The 27,266-nt window shown below is 46.9% G+C and overlaps 1 protein-coding gene across 2 annotated transcripts in view; it reads left to right on the plus strand.

The window, feature by feature from the left end:
• Positions 1–27,266, plus strand: part of LOC103566986 (protein FAM163A) — a 72,487-nt gene that overhangs the window by 30,921 nt on the left and 14,300 nt on the right. The window contains exons 1-2 of one of the 2 annotated variants that reach the window (XM_070591715.1): positions 8,409–8,619; positions 10,406–10,621. The exons of the other annotated variant lie outside the window; for it this stretch is intronic. The gene's annotated coding sequence lies outside the window, so the exon portion shown is untranslated. Of the gene's footprint in view, positions 1–8,408; positions 8,620–10,405; positions 10,622–27,266 lie in introns of those variants that run through there. 2 annotated transcript variants of the gene reach the window in all.

Consider the following 27,266-nt stretch of genomic DNA (forward strand, 5'->3'; position numbering starts at 1 on the left):
ACAGTCACACTTCTATTCAGAAAGGAAGTATTTTACTATTTGATCATGCCCTTTGCAAGCACATTAAGGAATTGCTGATCTTGGCTCCTTAGTGTGAAATGGTAAATTTTGAACATAAAACATACTTAGGAAAATATACGCAATGTTATTTACCAATGACTATAATCAAGACAAGACTTCAACTTAATCCGTTAGTTTGAAGAGGCGATGGATGAACAAAGCCGAATGCATGGGCTGGGTGATTATCGTTCTTTGCTGTAGCCATTCGTCAATATAGGGGTCGTAATTATGCATATACTGTCAGTGGTTCTCCGAGTGTGGTCCTGGACCAACAGCATCAGCATCGCCTGGGAACTTGTTAGAAATGCACGTTCTCAAGTCCCATCCCCGACCTGCTGAATCAGAAACTCTGGGACAGGGGCCGGCAACGGTTTCAACAAGCCCCCCAGGGGGTTCTGATGCTGCTAAAGGTTGTGTGACTTCTATGCAGGTACCTGCCTCAAAATAGTTTGCATGAACTATCTTCATGGTTTCCCATCTTTGCTTACAATGCCTTACTCTTCATGCCAAAATAACTAAGGTTCTTGACATTGGTTACACTTCTGACACTACCTAGTTACATGAGCTAGACTAGAGATATATTCCCAGGCTTAACCCAAAGAACCAGGAGTGTTCTTCTCAGCATGCTGGCAGTGCGGGGACAGTGGGCACTTAATCTCAATGTGTGGCAAGAACCAAGGAACCTGCAGCATTTAAGTGCTTTGAAATCTCAGAAATAAAAGCATCCAATATGCTTCAAGTGAAGGTCTCTTGGTACCCAGTTATGAAAAAATGTAGCGATGAAGGGGGAGAGCAGGTAGGCAGGATGACTCTTAAATCCAGTGATTTAATAGAGCCAGAAAGTAGATTAGTGATCTTCTAGGCCTTAGATGGGTGGGGGGAGAATGGGAAGTGACTGCCTAATGGGTATAGGGTTTCTTTGGGGGTGATGAAAGTGTTCTGGAATTAGATAAGTAGTACTGGTTGCAGAAAATTATGAGTATACTAAAACACCACTGAATTGTACACTTTCAAATGGATAAAATTTGAATTTTATCTCAAAAAAACAGTGGTTTAATGGGGAGGAGCGATTATACTTCTCTTTTATTTCCGCTCCTCCCGCATCCACCCTCAGAATGGAGTGGGGCACGTAATAGATGCTCAGAGAGTTCTCTGTGGTTAGCTGTCTGCTCTGACCCCTGAGAAGGAGGTTCAAATGGGCGGGTGCGTGGGCATTAACATGGTTGCACCGTGGACCCTCGGGATGGCTCCCTGAGGCAAGTGTACCTTTTCTTGGGGTAAATCCTCACCTCTAGTTTGAGAGACTCCCCTGGGATTGTAGAGGGGAAAAGTGAACACAGGTTAGAGAGAAATATCTTCTTGCTTTAAGAGCGAGTTGTTTCCAGTTCCCCCGATGAGCACAAATTTGTTCATGCCGCCAGAGACAAAGCTTGGGAGGCCAGCTGCTGCTCCTTGATGTGGAGAAGGCGCCTCTCCCGGGCTGACTGCTGCCAGCCGCAGACAGCCCCAGGGAACCGGGCGGGCTGATCGCACGGGCCTGGGTGGAGCAAGCATCCCGGACAAGCACCAGGCCCCTCTGCTCGCAGATATAATCAGCTTTGATGGGCAGAGGCTGAGGCTGTTTTTCCAATTAGAGCTGTTAGAGGATTCTGGCAGGGGCAGCAGTGGGCTTAATTTAACAGACCTGGGACTCATTGAATTAGCAAATGCAGAGGGGATGAGAAGGGCACTAATGTGAGGGATGCTGGGGAAGAGACAAGGAAGGGGCCGGTCAGCAGGGCCAGAGTGAGGCCTGGCGATGTGGTCAGGGGGGCTGCCTTCGGATGTCTTCTAATTTGCCAAGGAAGGTGTGCAAACAGACGTGGGGCCCAGCCTCCTTTGGCCCCAGTAAGTCTGCCTGGTGGGCTTTGCTTGTGGGGATCTGGATTCTCAAAGACCATTACCAGCGTTCTAGATAGTTAATTGTGCCCATCTGCCTTCCTGGGGACCGTGCAGCTGCTGCTATCTCCTCTCCTTTCTAGACCCACAGTCCCAGGCCTACTTCACCAGGCTGCCTCCTGCTTTGAGAATGAAGAACATTAGCTCCAGAGCCTTCCTTAAAGGTCCTGGGTCCACACCTTCCTTTTGCAGAAGAGGAAAATGTTTCCTAGAGAAGCTGAGGAACTTGTCAGAGGCAGTGTCAGGGTTGCAGTCCAGGCCTCCCTATGTCTATCTTTCTCCTTCCCAACATTCCATTGAAATAATAGAAGAAATAGGCCAGGATAATCCTATTTTACATATAAGAAAAGCAGGACACAGAGAGGTTTAAAAATGTGCCCAAGGTCACATAGATATTAAGTAGCAAGTCTAGAATCTGATCCTGAATCTATATGAACCCCCCACCATGATGGGGGACTACCACATGCTTTGCACCTTTTTATAATTTCCACATTTTCTACAGTTGAGCATATAAAAAACCTAATTATACTTTCTAACGGGTGAGGCTAGGTGGGTGTAAGGAATATTTCTCGGATCATACCTCCTGGCTCCGGAGTTTGCTGAAACACTGGCCATCTTCACCCTCGGGGACACATTTGGAATAGAAGTCCCTAAGGAGAGATGTGCAGGTGAGCTTCCTGTCTCCTCTGGGCCCACTGAGAGGCCCGTCCGTCTGCACAGGGGTCGGACGTTGGCTCTGGTCTGCAGTGACTGTGCTGGAGGATCTCTGGAAGGCTAGGGCAGTTCAGGGTTGGGCAGAGTTGGTTATATTTGACAACAGGCCTGCCCTACACCCACCAGAACCTTGGGCCTTCCAGAACCTCCTGTCCTCTCCAAGAATGACCTGGTCACAGCTCGTCCCTGTCCCCCTGCCCCCTTGGGCCAGTGCCTCCTCTCTGAGAGCAGTGGTGGAGAAGGTAAGAGTGTGGGGTCCAAAGCCACGTGGCTTAAGTTCACATCCCAGCTCTGCCGCTTCCTTGTAGGGCGACCTGGGAAAGTTACTTTAATCTCTCTGAAACCCCTGTCTCCTCTGGAAATAAAGACAATTCTGCATTTTAGAATTTGTAGTGAGGATGAACTAAATTTGCAATTAATGCTGAGCCTGGCCCCTCAAAGGCATCCCTCGGTGTCACCTTCTGCAAGTCCCTTCCTGCTCTGTGTCCAGCCCTGCCCTAACTACTGGCGTGCCCACACCCAGAGGAATATGGTGTGGCATCCTCCCTGGTGGGGCTTCTCATCTTGTGAAGGCAAAAAGCCTGCATGTATGAAACACAAAATTAGAAAAAAAAAATAGACTAACATTTTCTGAATTCCTGTTATATGGCAGAGAAAGAAAAAAGATCCTGCGTCTCATTTCTTTTATATAGAAGAGAGCCCTGAATTGAGACACACTGCAGGGTACAAAAGCCAGATACTGCGGGTTTAGGGCATTCCCTCCAGACCCCTTCCTTGTGATGATTTTATTTCACTGACTTAACAGGTGACTTGAATCCTCCCATCCTTGTCCTTTCAATTCTGCCAGGCAAGCTGGACTCTTCTGTTGCCAGGCTACCAGGCAGGTGGTCCCAAATGTGGAAAAAAGCTGCCCAGCCTTAGAAATTGGCCATGGACGTCACTGCGGGGGGACAAATAAATATAGAACATCAAGCGATTATTCACTTAGAGCCCAGCTTCTCCAACATCTCCTTGCTGCGATGCACCAGATCAATTAAAGGCACCGTAATTCCGCGTGTCAGGGAGGCTGCGGAAAGAACAGGTCCAGCCTCTTCTGCCACCCCCGTCCACATGCCCTCCCCCCAGTCCCCAGCCCTCGCCCCCGCCTCCGATGGGATCTGCTCCTCCCCTGCCTGGGATCTAAGTTACCACTGCTTGTTTCAGGAAAACCAATTAAGAAACCATAAATTGCAGTCGACTAGAAAGGTCACTGCACAGGCTATAAATACAGGCGTTTCTAAACTGTGAGTGGAAGTCTGAAGCACACTGTCTCCTCCACACCCACGTCTTCCAGCTGAGGTATTCCTTTGATGAAATGGGAGAACATCCAGCCGGGATCCAAAAGCCCTTCCCTGAGTTTTCATGCTGCAGCCCGCCGTCTGGAGTGCGCCTGGGAATTCTGAGCCTCCGGTGGGACTGTTGCCTCAGGCCCCTCAGCCCAGACTCCAGGTTCTGTTTTGTTTCTTCATAACAGTTATTTCTTCACAGTGTATAAAAGGTACTTGAGTTCAAGGTAAAAACACTGAAAAGCACAATGGGGAAATAATAACGCATAATCCCACCCCTTACGAAAAATCTGTTACCATTTTAGGATTTATTATTCTAGGCTTTTTTTTCCCCGAGGCCGTATGTATACGTATTTGTTCTTCACAAAATCATGTTTAAAGAGTGTCATTTAGTAATGCTGTTTTGTAGCCTGCTTGCTCAGCAGTATTTATGTTAATATTATTTTCCGTAGTATTCTATATGTACCATAATGTATTTAACTTTTCTCCTGCTGTTAAGCATTTAGATTGCATACAGATTGTCGCTCATCTGTAATGCTGCAGCGAACATTAATGACTTAAAGTTTGCATATAGCCTATATTGCATATAGGGTAAATATGCAAAGTGGAATTGCTGGGCTCTTGATTTTTAAGACTGGTACATGTTGCCAGGCTGTCTTCTAGAAAGATCGAACCTATTTATACTTCACTAGTGTATGCTTGTGACCATTTCCCCACAAGCTTGCCAAAAATTGACTATTGATATAATTTTTAATCTTGACCAATTTGTTGGATTAAAAAAAGATGTCACATTGTTTAATCTAAACAGCACTTAGCACTGACTTACACATCACAGAAGGCCCCTGAACCACCAGGAGCTTAACCTGTGGCGGATGCTCCTTCCCCTCACCCTTGGCTAGGCCCTGCTGAGATCTTCACCCTGAGGAGGGAGGCAGGGACAGCACTGGGGTCTGGGGTTCCCCCAGGGTAGATACAGAGCCAGGCACAGGTTGGCTGAAAGGTCCCTGTCCTGTTCAGCCTGAAAGAAGTATACTCTGGGCCAGCCACCAACCTGGGCTCTGGGCCTGAGAGCCATGCGCACAGTGAAATGCCAGTCTCAACGGGAAACTACCTAGGATGTGGGCCCAGGTGCAGAGCTGGCTTTTCAGCTTCCCTGTGAAAGCCTTCAGCTCAGCAGCAAAGAGGGATCTCCAGGCTCCGTCCCACCAGCCACACGTGTGTGCAGCACTTAGCTGCCCGCCAAGCCCTTCTACATAATTGTGTCATTTAATCCTCAAGAGAACCCAGTAAGGAAGATACAAGTATTATCCCCATTTATAAATGAAATGTCAAGGTTCAGAGAGATTGAGTAACTCTCCCGAGGTCACAAGGAGAAGCAGGATTTACATTCAGACTTCAGCCTCCAAATACGGAGCATCTCCAATGTGACCAATAACATATCTGCCCCCTGGCATTTCTCAGTCCAGCATCTCTGATCCTCATCCTTACAGATTTTGCGAGTTTCAGGACCCAGGAGCCGGGGCCCTTCCTTGGGGGTCCAGCTGAGGTGGAATGGACTGGTTAGGAGAGCAGAGTGCCTGAGCTCTACTCTGGCACCCTGCCACCAGCTCTGCCTGCACCCTGGCCACATCGGGCCTGCTGCCAGGAAAAGGCAGTGAGACCTCCCTAACCATCAGGGATGCGGGAGGATGAATTAGATAAAGTCCATTAGGTGAACCTTGACATCCTTTGACTTACAAAGCAGTATTATTTATAATATTTGAAATGAGATTATTTCAAAAACATTAAGTGGTCATGGAACAAGTGGTATCAAACCCAAAGCAGAGTCTTCCAGTTCCAAGCAATCTCGTTAGCCCAAGGCTCCTCTTAATTTGTAGTAAATACAGTAAGCCAGTTAGCTGTGCTAGTAGGCTTTTGAGCAAGGAGAGCTCACTCTAAACACATCGATTCTTTTCTTTTTTATCTGATGAGGAAGATTGTCCCTGAGCTAACATCTGTGTTGACCTTCCTCTATTTTATATGTGGGACACTGCCACAGCATGGCTGATGAGTGGTGTGTAGGTCTGCACCTGGGTTCCAACCCTGTGAACCCTGGGCCGCTGAAGTGGAGCACACAAACTTAACCATTATGCCACCAGGCCGGCCCCTAAACACATCTATTCTTGAGTCTTGCTTGCTTAAAGTGAACATAAATGACAGCTCAAGCTACCTGCATGCATGTGTGTGTTCATTCATTCATTCATTCATTCAGTTGGTGTTTATAGAGCCCCTACCCTGTGCTGGTCCCTGACCAGGCATGAGGAATACGGAAATGCACAAGACACAGCCCCTGCCTTGAAGGCTCCCTCTTCCACATTCTTGTGCAGTTAAATGGGTCGGAAATCCAATAACTACATAATCCTGAGAGCTGTGCTAATAGAAGATACACAGCACCTGCTACAGGCCTGGGACGAAGTCAGCAAACACTTCACAGAGGAGCTTTGCACAAGGGGAGGGGGCGTGTGTGAGAGTGAAGTGTAGACTTGCCACTCTGTGGGGTGCCCCCAGAGTGCCAGGCTGTAGCCTGAGGGAGGTGGGGGAGGGATCTGATCAGATGTGTTTTAGGGAACTTAACCTGGTGGCAGAGTGAAGGGACTGGGTGGGGAAGGACTGGAGGGCCGAGCCCAGGTGAGAGGATGGGAGGCAGGGCAGCTGGCCTGGCTGAGATCAACAGTACCCAAATCCAGTGCTCTGCAGGAAGCCCCATGGGACCATTTAACCATACAGCTTCCACCTGCAGAGATTCTCATTCCACTGGTCTGCATGGAATCTGGGGACCTGGATGGTGACAAAAATCCCCAGATGATGCTGGTGCCGGCCTGGGAACTGCTGGCTGGCCTGTGTGTCCTCCAGCTCAGAGGCTCTAGGAGACAATGAGTTGGTATGTAGGCTTTGTAAGCTGTAAAATGCTAAGCGATATGAGTAATATGTTTCTCAGGATTTCCTCTGTAAAAGTAACTTTGCCAAATACCACCTGATCACTTCTCTCAATGCATAATCAGTGACAGGTTTGACCTTCAGTCTCTAACACGTCTGCATCTGTTTCCCTGGTCCTCCAGCCTCCAACCAGCCAAGTGAAACAAAAGGGAAACCATTTTGGAAGTGAATAATCTCTTTCCCACCACCCACTCCCCTGTTCGTGTATTTGGTAAATCCGAGTGACATTCCTCTGCTTTTACATAAGACTGTTACTCCCAGACTGCACTTGTTAACTATTCAGAGCCCTTTTCCCTCCTCACAGGGGGACTTCCTTGACCTAGGCCTCACAGGGAGAGTCTGCTCTGGCCAAGACCTGTGCTTGCACGGACCCTGTTGCCTTCTTGTATGTGCCAAAGCCTGTGAGAACCAGTACAGATCTCTAATGGGCTGAGTCCAGATCCCCTCATGGTGTGTGGGGCTTTGGGACACACAGACTTGGGTACAGATCCTGGCCCTGCCTCTACCATTTGCCTGGGTTCAGACAAGTAATTTAAATTTCTGAGCCTGAGTTTCACCATCTCTAGAATGCAGGAAATAAGACCTATACCCCAGGGATCTTGCAAGATTGAAATGAAGCGTGCATGTCATATATCAGGTATGCCATGGTGCAAGAAAACTGAATTGCGGAGTTGCAACTTTGGGGAGGAGAGATGTCACAAAAAGTGAAAGGGCTCAAGATGTCTGCAGACTGGGCACTCTGGCTCTGTGACTGCTTTGCAGTGCAAAGCCAGACCCTGTGGCCTGCCTCACTTACCAGGCACTGCACTCACCCAGCATGGAGACTGCCCCTCTCTGGGCACTGTGTCCAGGCCTCAGCCCTTGCTGCCCTCCCGTGGCCCCTAAAACAGCCTCCTCAGTTAGCACATGTCAGCCCCCAACCTCCAGCCTCGTGCTGACACAGACAGCATGGTCTCCCTCTGGACATGCCTGTCACCAGGCCCCCTTCTCTGAGCCCAAAGATGGCTCTAGTAGGTCATTAAATCAATTTGAAATAAGTGAAAATTTCTGGTTATTTCATCTCAAACTCTTCAAATGCGTTCCCAGGAGAAGAGATCACAGTCTTCCTCGCCTCTTCTTTTACCGTCCTCTTTCTTCTTTCTCCTCCTTTTTCTCATTTTAGAACATTGTTAAGCCATAGATCTGATCATCCAACCAGGAGGAGCTTTGCCTTGAGTTGTCCCTCAAAAGAAGGACAAAGAGTGTCCTGGACCAGACCCGCAATGACTAAAAACTTAACATTTGCAGAGTGGTTTAAGCTTACAAAGTGCTGTCGCTTAGCTGGTCCTCACAACCACCCTAAAGGAAGGTAAAGTCATTAGAGAATAAAGTAGAATTACTACCCTCATTTTGCAGGATGAGAACACAGACTCAAAGGTGATTAAGAGTCCTGTCCAGGGCACACGGCTAATACATGGCACAGACTGGATTTGAATGCAGGACATCTGACTGCCAGGATCCAGGAATAGACCAATCTGGCTTGAATTGAAGACTCCTGTTTTGGATGGTGGGAAATAATGGTGGACATATAGGACTGGAACTACGATCCGGAGGGCTGAACAGGCAGGTTTGTGCTTTATGCAGCGGGCGGTGGGGAAGCCCAGACTGTTTTAGAGGAAGGAAGGAACATGACTGAAGAATGGTTCAGGAAGGTGAGTACAGCAGCACGCAGGAAAGATGGAAAGGAAAAGACATTGGTAGGAAGGAGACAAACTATTTGAAATACTATCCTCAGCTCAGGTGATGGCAGTAGGTATAGAAAGGAAGAGCGAGATGATTAAGAAAATATGGGAGACAAAGAAAGTGTGTCAGAGATAATACGAGGTTCGAAGCCTTGGGGTGGAAGGAATACTATCAACAAAAGTAGGAACTATTGATAATAACTGCTGACTTTTTTTGTTTGGGCAGCTGGTATGTGCCAACCATGGCAAAATTAAGAGCTTTTTGTGAATTTTCTCATTAAGTCCTCCTGATGGCCCCATGACACAGTTACTCTTATTATCCCCTTTTTAGAGATTTTAGAGATAGAAAACTGAGGCCCAAAGTGATTACGTGATTTGCCCAAGATTACAGGGCTAATAAGCAATGGAGCCAGTATTTCAACCCAGGTCTGGCTGACAGTCTCTAGAATCCACACTCTTAACCCAGCACTGACCAGCCCTTCCAACCCACCTGCAGATAAAAGCTGGGATAGAGGGAGAGTTGGTTTGGTGATCAAGGCAGACCTGGCCTCTGTAGATGCTGTCACTCCTAAAAGACCAAATTCACCCTTCCACTGATGTGGGTAGATGGCAGTCAGCCCTCACTGAGTGGGATTTCTGTTTAAGATATTTGCTAGAGAAAAGGTCTACTGTAGGGGTGGGAGAAGACAACCCCACTTCAGACTCCGGGCAGACCTGGGAAGATGGTGGCCTTTGGAACATCGGAGAATGAGGAGAGAGAAGAGATAAGTAGAAGAAGAAAGTCGTGGGAGAAAGGAGGAAAATTCCCCAAAGCCCAGAACATTCTTAAGTAAAGGATGTTGTGTGGGCAGCCAGCCAGGGAGAAATGAGCAAAAAAAAAAAAAAGGAAATAAATTAGAGTCCCCACCAGTTATTTTTGTCTGGGTTCTCCAGCAATATTCGTTTTTAGGCCACTGCATCCAAAATCTAATAGCCCAGCAAAGCTCCCCTAATGCTCAGCTCAGAATCATCCAGCCTAGACGTCTTTGTCCCAGACAGAGGATTTTGGTCTTAAACTCAGCTATTAAAAAATATCCCGAACAAAGGAAAGACCCAAGGAACTTAATATCATGGAACTTCCATGTTGGAAGTAGCCCTTGGACCCACGCAAGAGAGGCCCCTGTCCTGACTCTCCTCAGGCCATGCCCCTCCCAGGTGAGGACCAGTCTGTGGGGTCAAGAGGATGTGTCTGTGCCCCCTCCCCACTTCTAGACCCTTGCTCTGTCTAGACAGCCCTGAGCTGCTTCCAGGGCCTGTGTAGGCCTCTTCCCCCTGGTCTGTCTTTCCACGGGTATGCATACTTCCGTGCAGGGTGGCCAAGAGGCAGTTCTTTGGGGACAGTGAAGGGACCCTGGATATTCAGGCTGGAGTGTCTACACTCCTTGCACATGAGGCCCCTCATGGGTCTAGGACCAAGTCCAAGGTGGAAAGAGGAGGTGGGTGGGCTGTATGCTGGCAAGTGATCCAGCCATCCCCATGCTGCTGCATTTCAGCATGGAGTTCCAAGGAGTCTTGGAATTCTAAAACTGAACCTGGCTGTCCAGGTGTTATGAAAGTATATTTATCAGGGTAGGAAGATGGAACATTTTATTTCACAGGTGCTAGCTTGATTTCTAACTTTAAAATTTTTAGAAATATGGTCTGTGGCCTCCATTTGTCATCTTGCCCTGGACCCCACAAATGTTAGGAGCAAGACCTTGGATAGAAGGAACCATAGAAGTCATCTGCTCCATCCACCGAGCCAAGCTCAGGTTCCCACCACATGCTTAAACACCCCCAATTATGGTTGACGTTGGCCTCACCGCCTCGTGAGTCACCAGACCACTCCGTCTCTGCAGTTTCTCACTGGTAAGAAGTGGTTCTTTGTTTTGAGTCAAAGTTGGTCTTCTTGTTCCAGAAACAGTATTTAGTAGTAATAATTGAAGGCTTACTCTGCCAAGTGATAAAGTACAGAGGTAAATGACCTTTGGCCTCATGTAGAGCAGGGTCCAAATCCTGACTCTGCTTCTTACTAGATGTGTGACTTTGGGCAAGTTTCTTTTTTTTTTTTTAAAGATTTTCTTTTTTTCCTTTTTCTCCCCAAAGCCCCCCGGTACATAGTTGTATATTCTTCGTTGTGGGTCCTTCTAGTTGTGGCATGGGGGACGCTGCCTCAGCGTGGTTTCATGAGCAGTGCCATGTCCGCGCCCAGGATTCGAACCAATGAAACACTGGGCCGCCTACAGCGGAGCTCGCGAACTTAACCTCTGGGCCACGGGGCCAGCCCCTTGGGCAAGTTTCTTAATTTCTCTTACCTTCGGTTTCCTCATGTAAAATGGAAATAATAATTCCCACTTCAGGGGCTGGCCCGGTGGCATAGTGGTTAAGTTCACACACTCCACTTCAGCGACCTAGGGCTCACAGGTTCGGATCCCGGGTGCAGACCTAGCACCACTTGTGAAGCCATGTTGTGGTGCATCCCACATAAAACAGAGGAAGATTGGCACAGATGTTAGCTCAGGGCCAATGTTCCTGACAAAAAAAAAAAGATAAATAATTCCCACTTCAAAGGGTTGTTGTGGGTAGTAAATATCTATGGTAGACGTTATTCATTCTTTTTTTTAAATTGATGTGTAACTAACATATTACTTTCAGGTGTGAAACAATAATTCAATATTTGTGTATATTGTGAAATGATCACCACAATAAGTGTGGTTAACATCTGTCACCATACGTAGTGAGAAATTTTTTTTCTTGAGATGAGAATTTTTAAATCTGCTTTCTCAGCAACTTTCACGTATGCAATACAGTATTATTAACGATAGTCACCAGGCTGTACGTTACATCCCATGACTTATTTATCTTATAACTGGAAGTTTGTACCTTCTCACCCCTTCGCCCATTTTGCCCATCCCCCAACCCCCGTGTCTGGCAACCATCAATCTATTCTCTGTAGCTGTGAGGACATTATTCACTCTTGATGTCTTAAACAGAAGGCCCGGTCCAAGTGAGGAGGGACATAATTAGTGCCAATAAATAGTGGGGTTTTTTCACCTAGGTGCTTTCACACTTTCCTCATGGCAGAAAGAGTTTGGTATTTGATGTAGGAAGACCTAAGAACCAGTCTGCAACACCACTTACTAGTTGTGTGACCTTAGATGAGTCGCCCATCCTCTCTGAGCCTTGGTTACCTCATCAGTAAAATGGAGTTGATGAAGATCTCCATCTCCTCACAGAGCTTTTTTTTTTTTTTTTTGAGGAAGATTAGCCCTGAGCTAACTACCGCCACTCCTCCTCTTTTTTGCTGAGGAAGCCTGGCCCTGAGCTAACATCGTGCCCACCTTCCTCCACTTTATACGTGGGACGCCCACCACAGCATAACTGCTGTGCCACCGGGCTGGCCTCCCAGAGCATTTTTTTAATGAGCACTCTTACACCTTTTTTTTTTTGGTGAGGAAGATTGGCTCTGAGCTGACATCTGTTGCCAATCTTCCTCATGTTTTTCCTCCTTCCCAAAGCCTCAGTACCTAGCTGTGTATCCTAGTCATAGGTCATTCTAGTTCTTCTATGTGGGATGCCACCACAGCATGGCTTACTGAGCGATGTGTATATCCATGCCCAGGATCTGAACCAATGAATCCTGGACCACCGAAGCAGAGCACGTGAGCTTAACTACTTGGCCACAGGGCTGGCCCCTCACAGAGCTCTTATATTGAAAAGCTCCTACCAGAAAATCATTTACTCATTTGTTCACTCTGTAAATGTGCATGAAAGGTCTACTCTGTATTGGGTGCTAAAATACAAAAGTTTGCCCCAGCTCCTGTTGTCGAGGGCCCCACACTCTACTGGATAAGACAAAGAGATAATAATTTTTTTACAAAGAATACAATGTGATAGGTGGTGGCAGCCTGAAGGAGAGGACAACTGCTGTGCCTCAGGAAGGCTTCACAGAGCCTTGTGGCACTTGAGAGAAGTGGAGGTGGTAGAGAGAGGGATATCATGAAAAAGAAAGCATGGAGTCACGTCATTTGCTGGAACAGAAATATGGAATAAATACAGATCCTTCTTTCAAGTGACAGGTCTTCAGATGTTTGACAAAAGTTATCATAGCCTCTCTCGCTCGTCCTTTCTCCAGCATCTTCTCTTGGGCGGCTCAGCAAGCTCAGTTTCTTCAACCATCGCTCACCTGATTGGCTAGAAGTCTCCCTGGGCCCGCCCTGGATCTCATCCATTCTCTGTGTCCAAATGGCAGGGAATACTTAAAGGTCTACACATGTCACGTACATTACTATGACCAGTTTGTTAGCTGTAGCATAATTAAAACCTGATTTTAAAGCCCTTTATACTTTCCAAAATTCCAAGCATCTACAAGCTACGCTGCAACACAGAAAGCTCATCATCAAGGTCATGTGTGGGCTTGCCTCGTGGACACAGAAAAAGTATGTGTTTGAAGAGAGTGTGGGCATAGAAAAGAGAGAAAGAATGTGTGTGCTCACGCAGAGATTCTGTGCACTGCTGGCTTAATGCTATTAGGGGACAATGGAAACTCCAGCTCGAGACAGTGTCTTATTAAATCTCAAGGGATCCTGGAGAGCTAGGTCAGAGACTAACATTGCAGGTGTAATTTCCCAGCTCACTTAGGCTCAAAGCTCTTAAAACGGCCTTTGATGGAACTGGGTGCTTTTCCATGATTGTAAATTAAAAGGAAAGGCAGAAGGAACAGAAGGGAAGTTCTCCTGGAAGGAAACAACAGCCCAGCCGCAGGAGCTGAAGGCCCTGCTGCTGTCTCAAATGCGGCCCTGGGCATCTGGCAGATGGCAGAGCCCTGCCACACGCTAGGTGGCTCTTGTTGGCCCCAGGCCGTCTGACTTAACACAGGTGTTCTTTCTCACTGTTGAATATGGGGCATTATTTGTGTGAATGCAGTCCCCTTAAAGCCCCATCTCTGAGTGAAAAGAGCCTGGTCCTTGAAGGATAGCTGGAGGGGGACACTGGCACCAGGGCCGTCAGCTTTGTTCGGTGGCCACAGCCAGCATCTCTCAAGGTAGCAGGAGGCCATCCCGGGCCAGGACCTGCCTAGGACACCAGCTGTCCTTGCACTCACACTCTTTGCTGTCTTCCGCTTCTGCTCAGCCTAATGGCAGCACCATAGCTGCCTGCTCACCCCGTTGGTTCAGGGCCTTGTCCTTACTGTGGAAGTTAAAGGAGGGAAGACACTTGGTTCCGCCATGACGGAATTAGAACCTTGGGCAGTGGCTCTCATATTTCATTGTAAAAGGAAATACTTGAAATGAGGGTGACTGTTCTGGTTTATGCCAATTGTCTCAATGTAACTATTAATAGTGTCCCCTTTTACTCAAAAGTGTCCCAGTTTGGGCAATAAATTGAATAATCACCCTACTGAAGATGTAGCTTATCAGGCCCCCACCCACAGAGAAACTGGTTTACAAGATTTAAGGGTTCCCAGGAATCTGAACTTTAAACTAGCATACTGGGTGTTTCTGTTATACGTGGTGGACAGACACGCTTTGAGAAATCCTGATGGTGAGATGAAACTGAGTAGACCAAAAATCATTAATGATAATACTAATTTAAAAAAACAATAATCCTTTGCTTTTGTAAAAGGCTTATATGGTACTTTTATATGTGTGACTTTGATTTAACAGCAAATATGAGTACCCATGATTTACAGCGCTATTTGCTAGATGCTGTGGGAGATGCAAAATAAGTAAGGCAGAACCATGTATCAGAGGAGTTTAGGTCTGGTGAGGAATTCAGACATATATTACATGGGGGTGAACTCTGGGTAACAAGGAAGTGCTGAAGGGGGACATTTACACAACAGTGTGACAGTGTAAGGTAGGACGGACATTACTATAAGGAAACGCGAAATGGGAATTCAGCAGCTCGGCTGGTAGGGGGAGGAGACTGGCTCAGCTAGTTTGTCTGAAGCCCCAAGTTCAAGGCCCAAGGTCAGCTCCTTTCTCAATGTTGAACACCTCTCATCTTGGGATTGCACCAGAGTTCTGCTTGGAAAACCCCTCTCTGCCATCTGTTATGGCGCGATGGGTTATTGGGGTTCACTATCAATCTGTTCCCCTCAGCCTTATCTCATCCAGGAATTTCTCACTGGAGGCCTACCTGCCTGGTTTTCCAGGACTACTGTAAATTTATTTATTTTTTCATTTGTCTTCTATTATTGCAGTGGGACGTTGGGAGGTAGGAAAAATAAATATACAGTTTTGATCGGCCGTTTAGAGCTAGAAGACTTTGTGATGTGCATTTCTAAAGTAAATATCCAAATATTTTCACAAAGGGCTTTACAAATTTTCACCTAGCAACAGAGGTCAACAGTCTGATCAACACTAGGTATTATAATTTCCCCCTAATTTAGTAGAAGAAAGAAATGTCTCAATTTGCTCTTCTTTGATTATTTGTGAGGTTGGATATTTCTATATTATGTTTATTGATTTATTTCATCCTTTGTAAACTGTCTATCTATGTACTTTGCCCATTTACCTATTTGGTCTTAATGTATTCCTTTATCACCTAAATAAGCTGTCATATTTACTACAGGTACTTTCCCTATCTATTCATCTTTTAATTAATTTTTGTTCTGGATTGTTTCATACTTAAGTTTTAATTTTGAATGTAGTTAGGTTCTTCTTTTGTATGTGTAACTTGGATGACCCACATCCAAATAAGTTCATAAGTCTCATTTCTCTAATTAATTGTTCAACCCCTCAAATGGCCTACTTCACAAAGGTTCAATATCTCCCTCTTGAGACCTCTTTACCCTCTCCCTGCAAACCTTAAGGGTCTTACTCAGCCCAGAGGAGGCTAGTCCTATTTCGCAGTATAAGACCAAGAGGGAAACGAGAAATTCTGGTCAGTCTACTTGCCCTGGTTGGTGGTAGATGGTGTCCTGTTGAATGCTAGCTCTGCACTGTCTACGGACGTATGTGTTCGCTGCTGCAGTAAAGTCTTCCCAGCTGACGTGGTCCCTGAACAGGCCATGGTTCCAGGTTCAATATCTGTTTATTCCCAGCCAGACTTTACTCCCCAAAGCTCCATAGTATGGCAAGGTAGCTGGATGAAAAGAGGCTTCTGACCTGAGCCATGTGACAAGTCAGAACAACCCATCCCCCTCAACTGTTAAGCCTGAATCACCTTCACAGGTACCCACTGTCCCCTGGAGTCCTTTACTTCCAGCAGATCTTGGTCAGAGCCACTCCAACAGGACTCCCTAACTTTAAATCTTGGGAAGAAAGGTTTGAAGTCTTGGTATCTTCCCTTTCAGAAGGGTTTTTGGATCCTTATGCAAATTCATACCCTCATATTTTTTTTGCCAGCAGAAGCAACAGAAAAGCAGCTTCTACCATATTTCTACTTTCCAAATCTCATGTGAGTGCATCTGATTTGTCACACATAAATCATATCCAGTATCCTAGCTGCAAGGGAGTCTGGAAAATGTCACTTTTAGTGTTCCTGCCTCTGCCCTTCAGTAAGACAGACAAGAAGGAGCCTGGAACAGATCCAATTCCCACTGGTAATTTATATTTGTATGACAAAAAGAGGCTACTCAAGTGATTCCTCCACTAGGAAAGAAAATCTGCTTCAAGGTGATTGTCCCTATCTATAGACAGAGAAGCATCTGGCGTAATTTTCAAAATACCGCATAACCCAGCAATACCTTACACATCTAAACATAACATCCCTTCTCTAAGATCTTTAAAATGCCCTATCAGAAGGGATGATTCTTGAGTGGAATATTAGATGTGCATGGCTGGGGGCAAGTATTCCAAGAGGAAGGAAAGGTCCTAACCACAGCTGAGGCCCTGTCCCACACCTGCTGTGAATTTTACCATGAAGCAAGGGGGTAGTCCGCCCAGTGAATCCAACCAATCAGTTCAAACTCAGAGGGCCCTGTTCAGACCTGTGGCTCCACATTTTATGATGGACATAGACAAATTGGAGCTCATTCTGAAGATGGAGACAAGGATAGCGAAGAAACTGGAGCCTTGCCACTTGGGGAAAGATAGAAGGAAAAGAGAACATTTCACCTTGAAAAAAGAAAATCAGGAAGAAATATTCTGTCTTGTGCTCATTCATTCAATCCATAAGTGCTTACTGAGTCCTGTCTTCCAGGCACTCTGCCAAGCAGGTGCAGAGATAAAGACACCCTTCCTGCCCATACTGGGCTTGCAGTTTAGCAGAAGAAACAGGTCTATCTCAAAACAGTTATAAATTATGAATTGTAAAGTTTGCAAGTGCTGCAGTGGAGGTATCCATGTGGTCCAGAATGAGGAAGTGCTTAAGTCTGCCTGGAGGAGTCAAGGAATGCTCAAAAGGGGCGGGAGAGGTACTTGAGCTGATTCCTAAAGGAGCAATAGAAATTTGCCAAGTAGATAAGCTTGGAAAGAAGCTGGCCTAGCAAGAAGGAGCAGTATATCTAAAGATTAAGAGACATGAGAGAAGATGGGTTACCTGGGGAGCAACATGTATTTCAGTATTATGGGAGCAAAAGTACAAAGAGAGAATGCCAAGAAGTAAGATGGACTAGAGGGTAGGGACTGTGGTAGCGGTGACTCTGCTCAATAAAAACCTGCTCCTCCTTCTTCCTGGGCACACAGCCCCTTTATGCCTCTCAGCCTTGCTTGCACTTGGGCGTGGCCTGTGTCTAGGCTCTGGGCAATGGCCTGTGAGTGGAAGTGATGTCTGCTACTTCCAGGTCTGGCCCACGGAAACCTTCCTCCAGTGACCCTCCACTCTTCCTCTGTCTGATAGCCAGAGGCCAAGAGTCACAAAATGGGAGGACCCTGGGTCCCTACATCACCAATTGGAAGGGCACCTGCCAAGTCCCCAGGCCCTGAGATATGGGGATTTCTCTGTTACAGCAGCTAGCTGAGCATGAAGGGCCTTGTATGCCATGCTGTCTGTCCTGAGATCTTGAGAAGGCTGTCTTTTGAAGAGCAATAGCTGTATCATATTGACCCTTAGGGACAAACCAGCTTGAACAGGTGAAAGTTCCCAAGAGGCAGCTTTCAGCTTATTTCTTCTTTTATTTGTTACCCAAGTGTTCCTGCCCTTCCTCTTTCTCCCCCTCACACCTCCTCCAGAACATTTAGGAAAATAAGGAAGCGGCCACATCCGATCACAAGTCAGCTGCTGGCATCAGCGTCTGTGCATGGAATGCTCTTCTCATCATTTCCCTGCCACGCTCAGCTCCACTTTGGTTGTTTCTCAGCCAGGACGTAGGTCTCTGGCCTTCTGGTTCCATGCTGCCTCTGCTGCATTAGCCTCCATGGAGCAGTGGGCTGGGGAATCACATTTGCCTTTAGTGGTCCACCACTTCCACCTCCCGCCCCCAAGACGTGTGTGTGTAACATACTTGATTGGCAGGTTGGGAATGGTTAGAGGGGAGTATTCTGCAGGGAAGAAAAATTTTAAGTGGATATTGAGCCTGGCCAGTCCTATACCATAATTCAAGGGGAGAGAAAGCAAGTCATCTTTCCCTCCCTCCTCTTTCTGTCTTTCTCAGAGGGAACCATTCTTCAGTTCATGACCCACAGAATTTGACCATCCCTTAAGATCTGTCCCCCTCGTTCCTCCGTGGCAATGTGAGGACACAATATGGCAGCAGTCTACTTCACAGCCTCCGAAGTCCGTCTAGAATCACGTTGGGCATATGGGTGAGGGGGTAGCTTTACCAGGACAGGCAGTCCATGTGGGCATTCCACGTCTGTCTGTCTCTGTCTCTCCTGCGTTGTGATGTACAGAGATGCCTTCTCATCGTTACTGCAGTTCTCTAGAGGGTTATTGGTTCAAACATGCATACACACACACACACACGCACGCGCGCGCACACACGCACTCATACAACGTATCTCCCGAGGTCAAATAATTCCCAGAGACAGTTCAGTCTGAACCAAAATTAAGAAAGAAAGATACAAGCATACTTCATTTTATTTTGTTTTACAGATATTGCGCTTTTTACAAGTTAAGGTTTGTGGCAACCCTGCGTCAAGCACGTCTATTGGCACCATTTTTCCAACAGCATTTGCTCACTTCGTGTCTCTGTGTCGCATTTTGGTCATTCTCATGATATTTCATACTTTTTCTTTATTATATTTGCTATGGTGATCTGTGATCAGTGATCTTTGATGTTACTATTGTAATTGTTTTGGGATGGAACGAATCACGCCTATATAGGACAACGAACTTAATTTATAAACGTTGTGTGTGTTCTGACTGCTCCACCGACTGGCTATTCCCCCGTCTCTCCCTCTCCTTGGGCCTCCCTATTCCCTGAGACACAGCACAATTGATATTAAGCCAATTAATAACCCTGCAATGGCCTCTAAGTGTTCACGGGAAAGAAAGAGTCACACACCTCTCACTTTAAATCAAAAGCTAGAAATGATTAAGCTCAGTGAGGAAGGCATGTCAAAAGCCAAGATAGGCCTTAAACTAGGCCTCTTGTGCCAGTTAGCCAAGCTGTAACTGCAAAGGAAAAGTTCTTGAAGGAAATTAAAAGTGTTACTCCAGTGAACACACAAATGATAAGAAAGTGAAACAGCCTTATTGCTGATATGGAGGAAGTTTTAGTGGTCTGGATAGAAGATCAAACCAGCCACAACATCCCCTTAAGCCAAAGCCTAATCCAGAGCAAGGCCCTAACTCTCTTCCATTCTGTGAAGACTGAGAGGGATAAAGAAGCTGCAGAAGAAAAGCCTGAAGCTGGCAGAGGTCGGTTCATGAGGTTTAAGGAAAGAAGCCGTCTCCATAACATAAAAGTACAAGGTGAAGCAGCAAGTGCTCATGTAGAAGCTGCACAAGATATCCAGAAGATCTAGCTAAGATAATTAATGAAGGGGCTACACTAAACAACAGATTTTCAAAGGAGATGAAACAGTCTTCTATTGGAAAAAGGTGCCAGCTAGGACTTTCATAGCTAGAGAGGAGAAGTCAATGTCTGGCTTCAAAGCTTCAAAGCACAGGCCGACTTTCTTGTTAGGGGCTAATGCAGCTGGTGACTTGAAGTGAAGTCAGTGCCCATTTACCATTCTGAAAATGCTAGGGCCCTTAAGAATTCTGCTAAATCTACTCTGCCCGTGCTCTGTAAACGGAACAACAAAGCCTGGATGGCAGCACATCTATTTACAATATGGTTTACTGAATATTTTAAGCCCACTGTTGAGACCTACTGCTCAGAAAAAAAAAGATTCCTTTCAAAATATTTCTGCTCATTGACAAGGCACCAGGTCACCCAAGAGCTCTGATGGAGATGTGCAATGAGATTAATGTTATTTTCATGCCTGCTAACACAACTTCCATTCTGCAGCCCATGGATCAAGGAGTAATTTCAACTTTCAAATCTTATTATTTAAAAAATACATTTTGTAAGGCTACAGCTGCCATAGATGGTGATTCCTCTGATGTATCTGGGCACAGTAAACTGAAAACCTTCTGGAAAGGATTCACCATTCTAGATGCCATTAAGAACATTCGTGACTCACGAGAAGAGGTCAAAATATCAATAGTGACATGAGTTTGGAAGGTGACTCCAATCCTCATGGATGACGTTGAGGGTTCAAGACTTCACTGGAGGATACTGCAGACGCGGCGGAAACAGCAAGAGAACCAGAACTAGAAGTGCAGCCTGCAGGTGGGACCGAATCGCTGCAATCTCAGGACAGAACTTGAACGGACGAGGAGCTGCTTCTAACGGACGAGCAAAGAAGTGGTTTCTTGAGGTGGATTCTACTCCTGGTGAAGATGCTGTGAAGACTCTTGAAATGACAACAAAGGATTTAGCATATGGCATCAACTAAGTTGATAAAGCAACGGCAGAGTTTGAAAGGGCTGACTCCAATTCTGAAAGAAGTTCTACTGTGGGTAAAATGCTATCAGAGCATTGCCTGCTACACAGACGACGTCTGTGAAAGGAAGAGTCAAGCTACGCGGCAAACTTCTTTGTTGTCTTACTTTAAGAACTTGCCACAGCCACCCCAGCCTTCAGCAACTACCACCTCATCAGTCAGCAGCCATCAGCATTGAGGCAAGACCCTCCACCAGCAAAAAGATTACAACTTGCTGAAGGCTCAGATGATGGTCAGCATTTTGTAGCAATAAAATATTTTTTCATTAAGGCATATACATTGTTTTTTAGACGTATGCTGTTGCACACTTAGTATACTACAGTATAGTGTAAATGTAACTATTGCATGCACGGGGAAACAAAAAAAAATGCTTGCTTTATTGAAATATTCACTTTATTGCAGTGGTCTGGAAGTGAACCCACTATATCTCCGAGGTATGCCCGCATTTCCCTAAACACAGTATCACCCATAGAGGTTGCTCTGTCCACAATAGAGAAATCGTTTTACAGTGTTACACAGAGCAGTCTCGGGTTTTGGCTGGATGTTCTCCTCTGCGGCTCTCTGTTAAGAGGACGGAGGCAGCAGCCCCTGCACTCATAGCTCCTCCCTCTCTCAAGGAGACTGTGTCCCAGGTACTTCCAATCCCACCGGGCTGGACAGTGGAGACTGAAAGGGGAATGGCCCAGCTCTCCTTGTTGATAAGAAGAAACTGAGCGCTACCTACAGGCTTTAGTAGCTTTTCCTGTTTGCCATCTGTAAGATGGCACGGCTCGGTGCTTTTTCCAAGTGGAAGAGCCCTGGGGCAGAAGTCCCCATTTCTCTCCTTGTCATAGCCCAGCATAACAATCTTCCCTACCTTGGCTTCTTGTTATGAGGCCCTGAGCTGTGGCTCAAGAGCTAGCAGCAGAGGGGCTGGTGGCCATGAGAAAGTCTGCACTCACAGCCCCCAGCAAAGGTCTGCCCTGGGGCGGAAACAGACCCAATGACAGAGCTCCAGGGGAGGCTTCTGGGGGGTGTGCTCAATGTGAGAAAATTCATCACAGGGCTTCTTTATGATTTGGGCACTTTCTATATGTTACACTTCAATAAAAAATTAAAATATGGTCTCACCAGCCATTAAATTTTATGATGCAGCAAGTTGATAGAAACAGAGTATAGGGATAGAGGCAAATAGGTAAATAGAACTGAATAGCAAATTCAGAAATAGATCTGCATATACATCTGAAACTAAGAAGTGCTAAAGATGATAACTTAGTTCTAGGAAAATTAGGCTCCGCAGCAGAATTAGCTCTCTATCTAAAAATATGCAAAACCCGAAACCCTAAGAATATAAAAACAGACCGCTGCTAGACGAAGAATTAAATTAAAAAAAATGAAAAATTCCTTATATAACCTTGTTCGTCCCTAAACAAAGTAGGAAAGAAAAAATGATGGCAGATTTAGCTCCCTAAAAATGTAAAACCTTTGCATGGAAAGAGAGTCCATACTGGGAAAAATATTTATAGTATTTATGGCACTGCAAGGGTTGATACACCTGGTTAGTGATATTCAAAGATGGTGATAAGAAAAGCACAAAGTAGCAAGTAGGAAAAATGTATGAAATTAAGAAGTGATCATGCAAATAAAAGGAGATTTTTTTTTTTTACATCCCCCTTGGGGGTTAAAAAATAGTCAGAGACCTGGGTGCCTTGGACTAGGCCAGTGCTGACATCAGCTGGTCCCAGAGGGATTACCTCCCAGGAACTGTTTATCATTCATGTTTTCTAACAAATCCCTACCTTCTTTGTCTTTTTATTTTTCCCTCCTATTTGGCTTGGTTTTGCTTGTGGAAATGACTTCCTGTCTTGGCCACTCAGAACTGATTTAAATTTAATTATTCTGCTTCATTTACCTGTCGGACCCAAGACAGGAGTCTTTCTCCTTTATTATTTTTTTTTAACCGATGTTGTCTTCTTAGCCATCCCCTTCCTCTTCCACGTGCTTCCTATACATCATCTTACTCAGTGGTCCTTAACATTTTTGAAGTCACAAAACTCTCTAGTAGCTGATGAAAGCTACATACTGCCTTTCCAGAAAAACACACACACACACTTGCTTAAAATTTAGGAAGTTTATAAATGCTAACCTATCTTTCTTTCTTTTCAACTTTACTTAAATTGGCATCTCCCTATCTCTGAGAGTTACTGGTAATTCCTACTGGTTATTTTTCCTCGGACAAGTCACCTTCCTTTATGATCATAACCCACAAAAGTTGCCCTTTGGGCTCAATCTCTTCAATGTACCACATTCAAAGAAACTCAAATCCAATGTGCAAAATATATTTGGAAAGCAATTTAAATCTTTATTGAAGATTTTGGAAAAATCCCAAAGAGAGAAATTTCATTCATAATATATATTTAAAAAAATCCTCTTTCCCCGTGTCCATTTCTCCCAATAGCTCACACATATGATGGCTACCCCGAGTCACTTCCTCTCTGCAGCCTCTCCACGATGTTCCTCAAATACCTTTCCTGCTGAATCTTGGTTTCCTCCTTCTCTCCTCTCATTGTCTAAGTGCGTTCAGGTTGGGTACTCCGACCTTTCGCATATAAATTCAGACAGCATGGTACCTCCCAACTTATCTTTTACCCCTGATCTGCCCAGTCCAGGAAATGAGCTGGTAGACACAGGTTAGCAGGAGATGAGCTGGTAGATACAGGTTAGCAGGAGATGAGCTGGTAGACACAGGTTAGCAGGGGATGAGCTGGTAGACACAGGTTAGCAGGGGATGAGCTGGTAGACACAGGTTAGCAGGAGATGAGCTGGTAGACACAGGTTAGCAGGGGATGAGCTGGTAGACACAGGTTAGCAGGAGATGAGCTGGTAGACACAGGTTAGCAGGAGATGAGCTGGTAGACACAGGTTAGCAGGAGATGAGCTGGGAGATACAGGTTAGCAGGAGATGAGCTGGTAGACACAGGTTAGCAGGAGATGAGCTGGTAGACACAGGTTAGCAGAAAGCAGAGGAGGGAAAGGCTCTAAACTTTATAGCTTAACATGTTTTCCTGTTACAAAAAAGAAGCGTAACGTCGCTCTCCTACCTAACCTTCCTAACCTGTTTTCTGGGAGAGCAAGGCTTACCTGTGATGGGTAAGCTGGCCACATGCAGCCCCCCACCGTGCCCCCCAGCTGCCAGTGGGTGAAATGGGACTCCAGTCCTCGAGCTCCACTTCTGGGAAGAGTTAGAAGCTGCAGGTGAGAATTAGCACGAGCCTCCCCCACCCCAGCTACTACAGAATGCAGAGCGATAAAGATTCAGCTGCAAGAGCCACACAGGACCCTCCCCAAGGGGAGCCAGAGAAATCAGAGTGTAACTCAGGCAGAAATAGGATTCGTTGAGATACAGCTGCTGTTTCCTTAGTTTTACTCTCTGCACACTGGGATATTGACTCTCATAGTCGAGTAGGTCGATTTTTAGTAGCGTTTGACTTGGAACTTCACAAAGGCACCCAGCGAATTAGCTGAGAATTACTACACGAAGACTGTGGGATAGGAGCCACGTGTATTCTGGTGGGCAGTTGACTCGAGCATGTGTGTGTGAACTATTGAGAACAGGAGGCGGGTTGGATGTGAATTTCCCATTCCTGCTCGCTAAGTGAGGCTGGGAGCTCCCATCCCTGTGGCCGAGAGGATAGTGTTGTTCTGATCCAGTCAGATGCTTTCCTTGCAGGTTCTGCTGACCCGCTCACAGGCCCTGCTGTGTCTGCCCTGGGCTTGCCCACGGGGTTCTGCCGGGAGCACTTGCTGAAGGCCCCTCCCCTTCTCCCGTCTTCTCCCGTCATTTCCATGGGGTGCTGCTCCCACACAGCAAAAGGCTGCTGCCTGCTGCACCTGGTCACCTCCAACTGGACTTCTGAGAGCCCTCCTCAGGGCATGCTTGCCCATTCTAGAATGTTCTCTCTGAAGCGGTTAAGGATTCTGGATAAATCCTGCTGCATTTTTTAAGGTCTCCAAACCCAGAAGCTGCCTTGCCCCACCCTGGACGTCCCACCTTCCGCCTGCCCTCAGCTGGCCCAGTCAGACCGGACTGGTGAGAGAAATAGGCCAGGAGCCCTGGGCTGGAGGAGAGGAGAGGAGAGGAGAGCAGCCCAATAATGCTCCCCAGGCCTCCCTGTGAGACGTGGGTTGACAGTTTCCAGATCTCCCTGTCACACTTCTTTGTGTCCTGTGAGATGTAATTTGGATTTGGTCTAAATTTTCCTCGGTATGATTTTATCCCTACTTCAAATCTTGTCCCCCCTGGAAAGCCTTAAGCAAGCCTTCCACTCCCTGCGACCCTGAGTGGGACGACTCTTGGTCCAGTGACCGGTCCCTACAGGCCAGCTCCCTCTGGCTGGCTTGTGAGCCTGGTGCCATACCCCTCCTTAGCGCCATCTGGCCTCTAAAACTCAACTCTTGGTCCCTTCAATGGCCTGTGTTCTTATCTGAATCTCTTCCAGTCCACTGACCTCTTGCCAGAGAGCAGGAACAAAGCCCACAGGCGCTTCTGCCGTCCCTAACAAGCCTATTTAGCAGTCATTGGGCTGGAGGCCTGCTGCCCGGGGATCTCTGAACACCTTCCAAACAGTAGTAGACGTCAAATACAGACGGAGAGAAACCTGAGCCCGCGGTGCAGGACGACGCACCTTGTGGGGAGGAAAAGCGAACCCCTTCCCACAACACAGGCCACAGTGCCCCATGCCTCCTGCACGAGGTCAGCCTGGGAAAGAGGACCAGACGTGGAGTCAGAAGAGCCTGGCTGGCCCGGAGATGGGCCGCTGTGTGTGTTCCTGCACGGCAAAAGCCACGCTGGTCATGGAAGGACAGCACGGGCAGGGTGACCCAGCTCCCCCCGACATAGCTGTGTGCGTGGCTTTTCTGAGCTTAATGTTTCCTGTAAAATAAGAAAAATCCAAAACTTCCGTGCCTGGAGATCCAACAAGATGAAGCACAGGAAAACTCCGTGAGCAGTAATGAACGTTGTTTTGAAAGGCAGAGAGGGAAGCCAAGCCAAGTCCAAAGTGAACCAAGCCCTTGACAAGTGTCCTGGCCTCTGCACCTGTCTCTCCGAAGCAGAGAGAGCAGACCCACGATTGGGCCGCTGACCGTGAGAGCTGCAAGGGTCATCTGTACAAAATAGCCCACCCCCACCTAAAATGCCACAGACGTAAAGTCCCACTTGTGTCCTAGCAGTGCAACTGGGGTTTGCAGGGAGAGCACTCAGGGAAGGCTGTGAGGTGGGGCAGGCGGGGCTGAGGTGCCCATGTGATGCTCTGCGGCAGGAGCAGGTGGGCAGTGTTGGGGGCGGGGTGGTGCGGGGAAGCCTTCCCACAAACTTGGCATGCGCCTATTCACTAGTTTCTTTGTTTGACAAATAAGTATTGAGCATCTGCCATGTTCTAGGGCTGGGGGTTCGCTGGCAGACACAAAGCAACGTGCTTATGGGGTTTTAGGTCAAAGTCACATGCCCTTCCCAGCCCAAGGGCCCCATAACCAGGTTCTCAGGCTCTGCAGGTGTGAGGGTGCCCACACTTCCGCACCCACTGTTCTCCCGTGACCAGCACAGTTTTTACTGAGGGGTCAGGCAGAGCAGCCCATCTTTGTGCCACCCCAGTGGGGGAGGAGGTGAACTCAGGGTTGCCTCTGACAGAGGCATCAAGGATGCGGGCAGCATCTCCAGGACTGCCCCAGCTAAGAGGAGAGGGCCCCTTGTCTTTGCTGTTTATCTGCACCAAATGTTTACTGGTAACCCGAGTACTGGACAAGCAGCTCCACCTGCCCCAGGGAGTTTGCAGGCTCCCAACTGTGGTGGTCTGCTAGGGACTGCACAGTCTCCCCCAGGCCTTCCATCTGGGGGTCCTGGGCCCTGAGGGCAGGTGATGTCCACTGCTCTTTACTAGCCCCCTACCCACCCTGTGAGCTGCTTGAGGTCGCTCTGCCTCACCATCTTTGTGTCCCTGAGGTGAGCTCAAAGCTGGGCGCTATGCTCAATAACAAGTAGCTGAAGAATAAACGAGGGGAATAACACGGCGTTTCCACAGTATCATGCTGAGACACAGAGGTCCCAGCCGGAATGCTAGTCAAGGTCATGATGAGGAACCTTGGGGACACACTTGATCTGTGAGGCAAGTCAAAGCCAGAAAGGACAAGGGGCGACAAACTATTTTCACGTACTTGGCCTAAGGCATAACTCATATGTGAGCTGGGGGGGCATGTGTTCCAAGGATCTAGACAGGACTTGCTCAGACCCCCTTTACAGAGCTCATAGGGAGCCCAAAATCTGTCCCAAAGGCCATCATTCTCATGGTCACCTCTAGCTCTAAACTCCTGTGTCTGCTGAATTTGTTTTTGCTGCGTCATCTGTGTTCCACCATATGCACCGAGGTCTAAGCTCAGCCCCTTCACTGATTGCCACAAGTGAGAAAAATATCACTCACATTTGTGAGTTACTGACAATTTGAGAAGACAATACAAAAAGCTTAGAGACCTCCCAAATCTCAAAAGCCTTTTACAGTGACTAACTGCTGGGATTTTTAACTGGCCAGGAGACTCAACAGAAGCCCCCAGCCTCAGCCATTTTTTCTGGCTCCTCTCTCTTCCTCCCCCCATCCTCA

This window comes from Equus przewalskii, chromosome 23, assembly GCF_037783145.1.
Source record: "Equus przewalskii isolate Varuska chromosome 23, EquPr2, whole genome shotgun sequence".
NCBI lineage: Eukaryota > Metazoa > Chordata > Mammalia > Perissodactyla > Equidae > Equus > Equus przewalskii.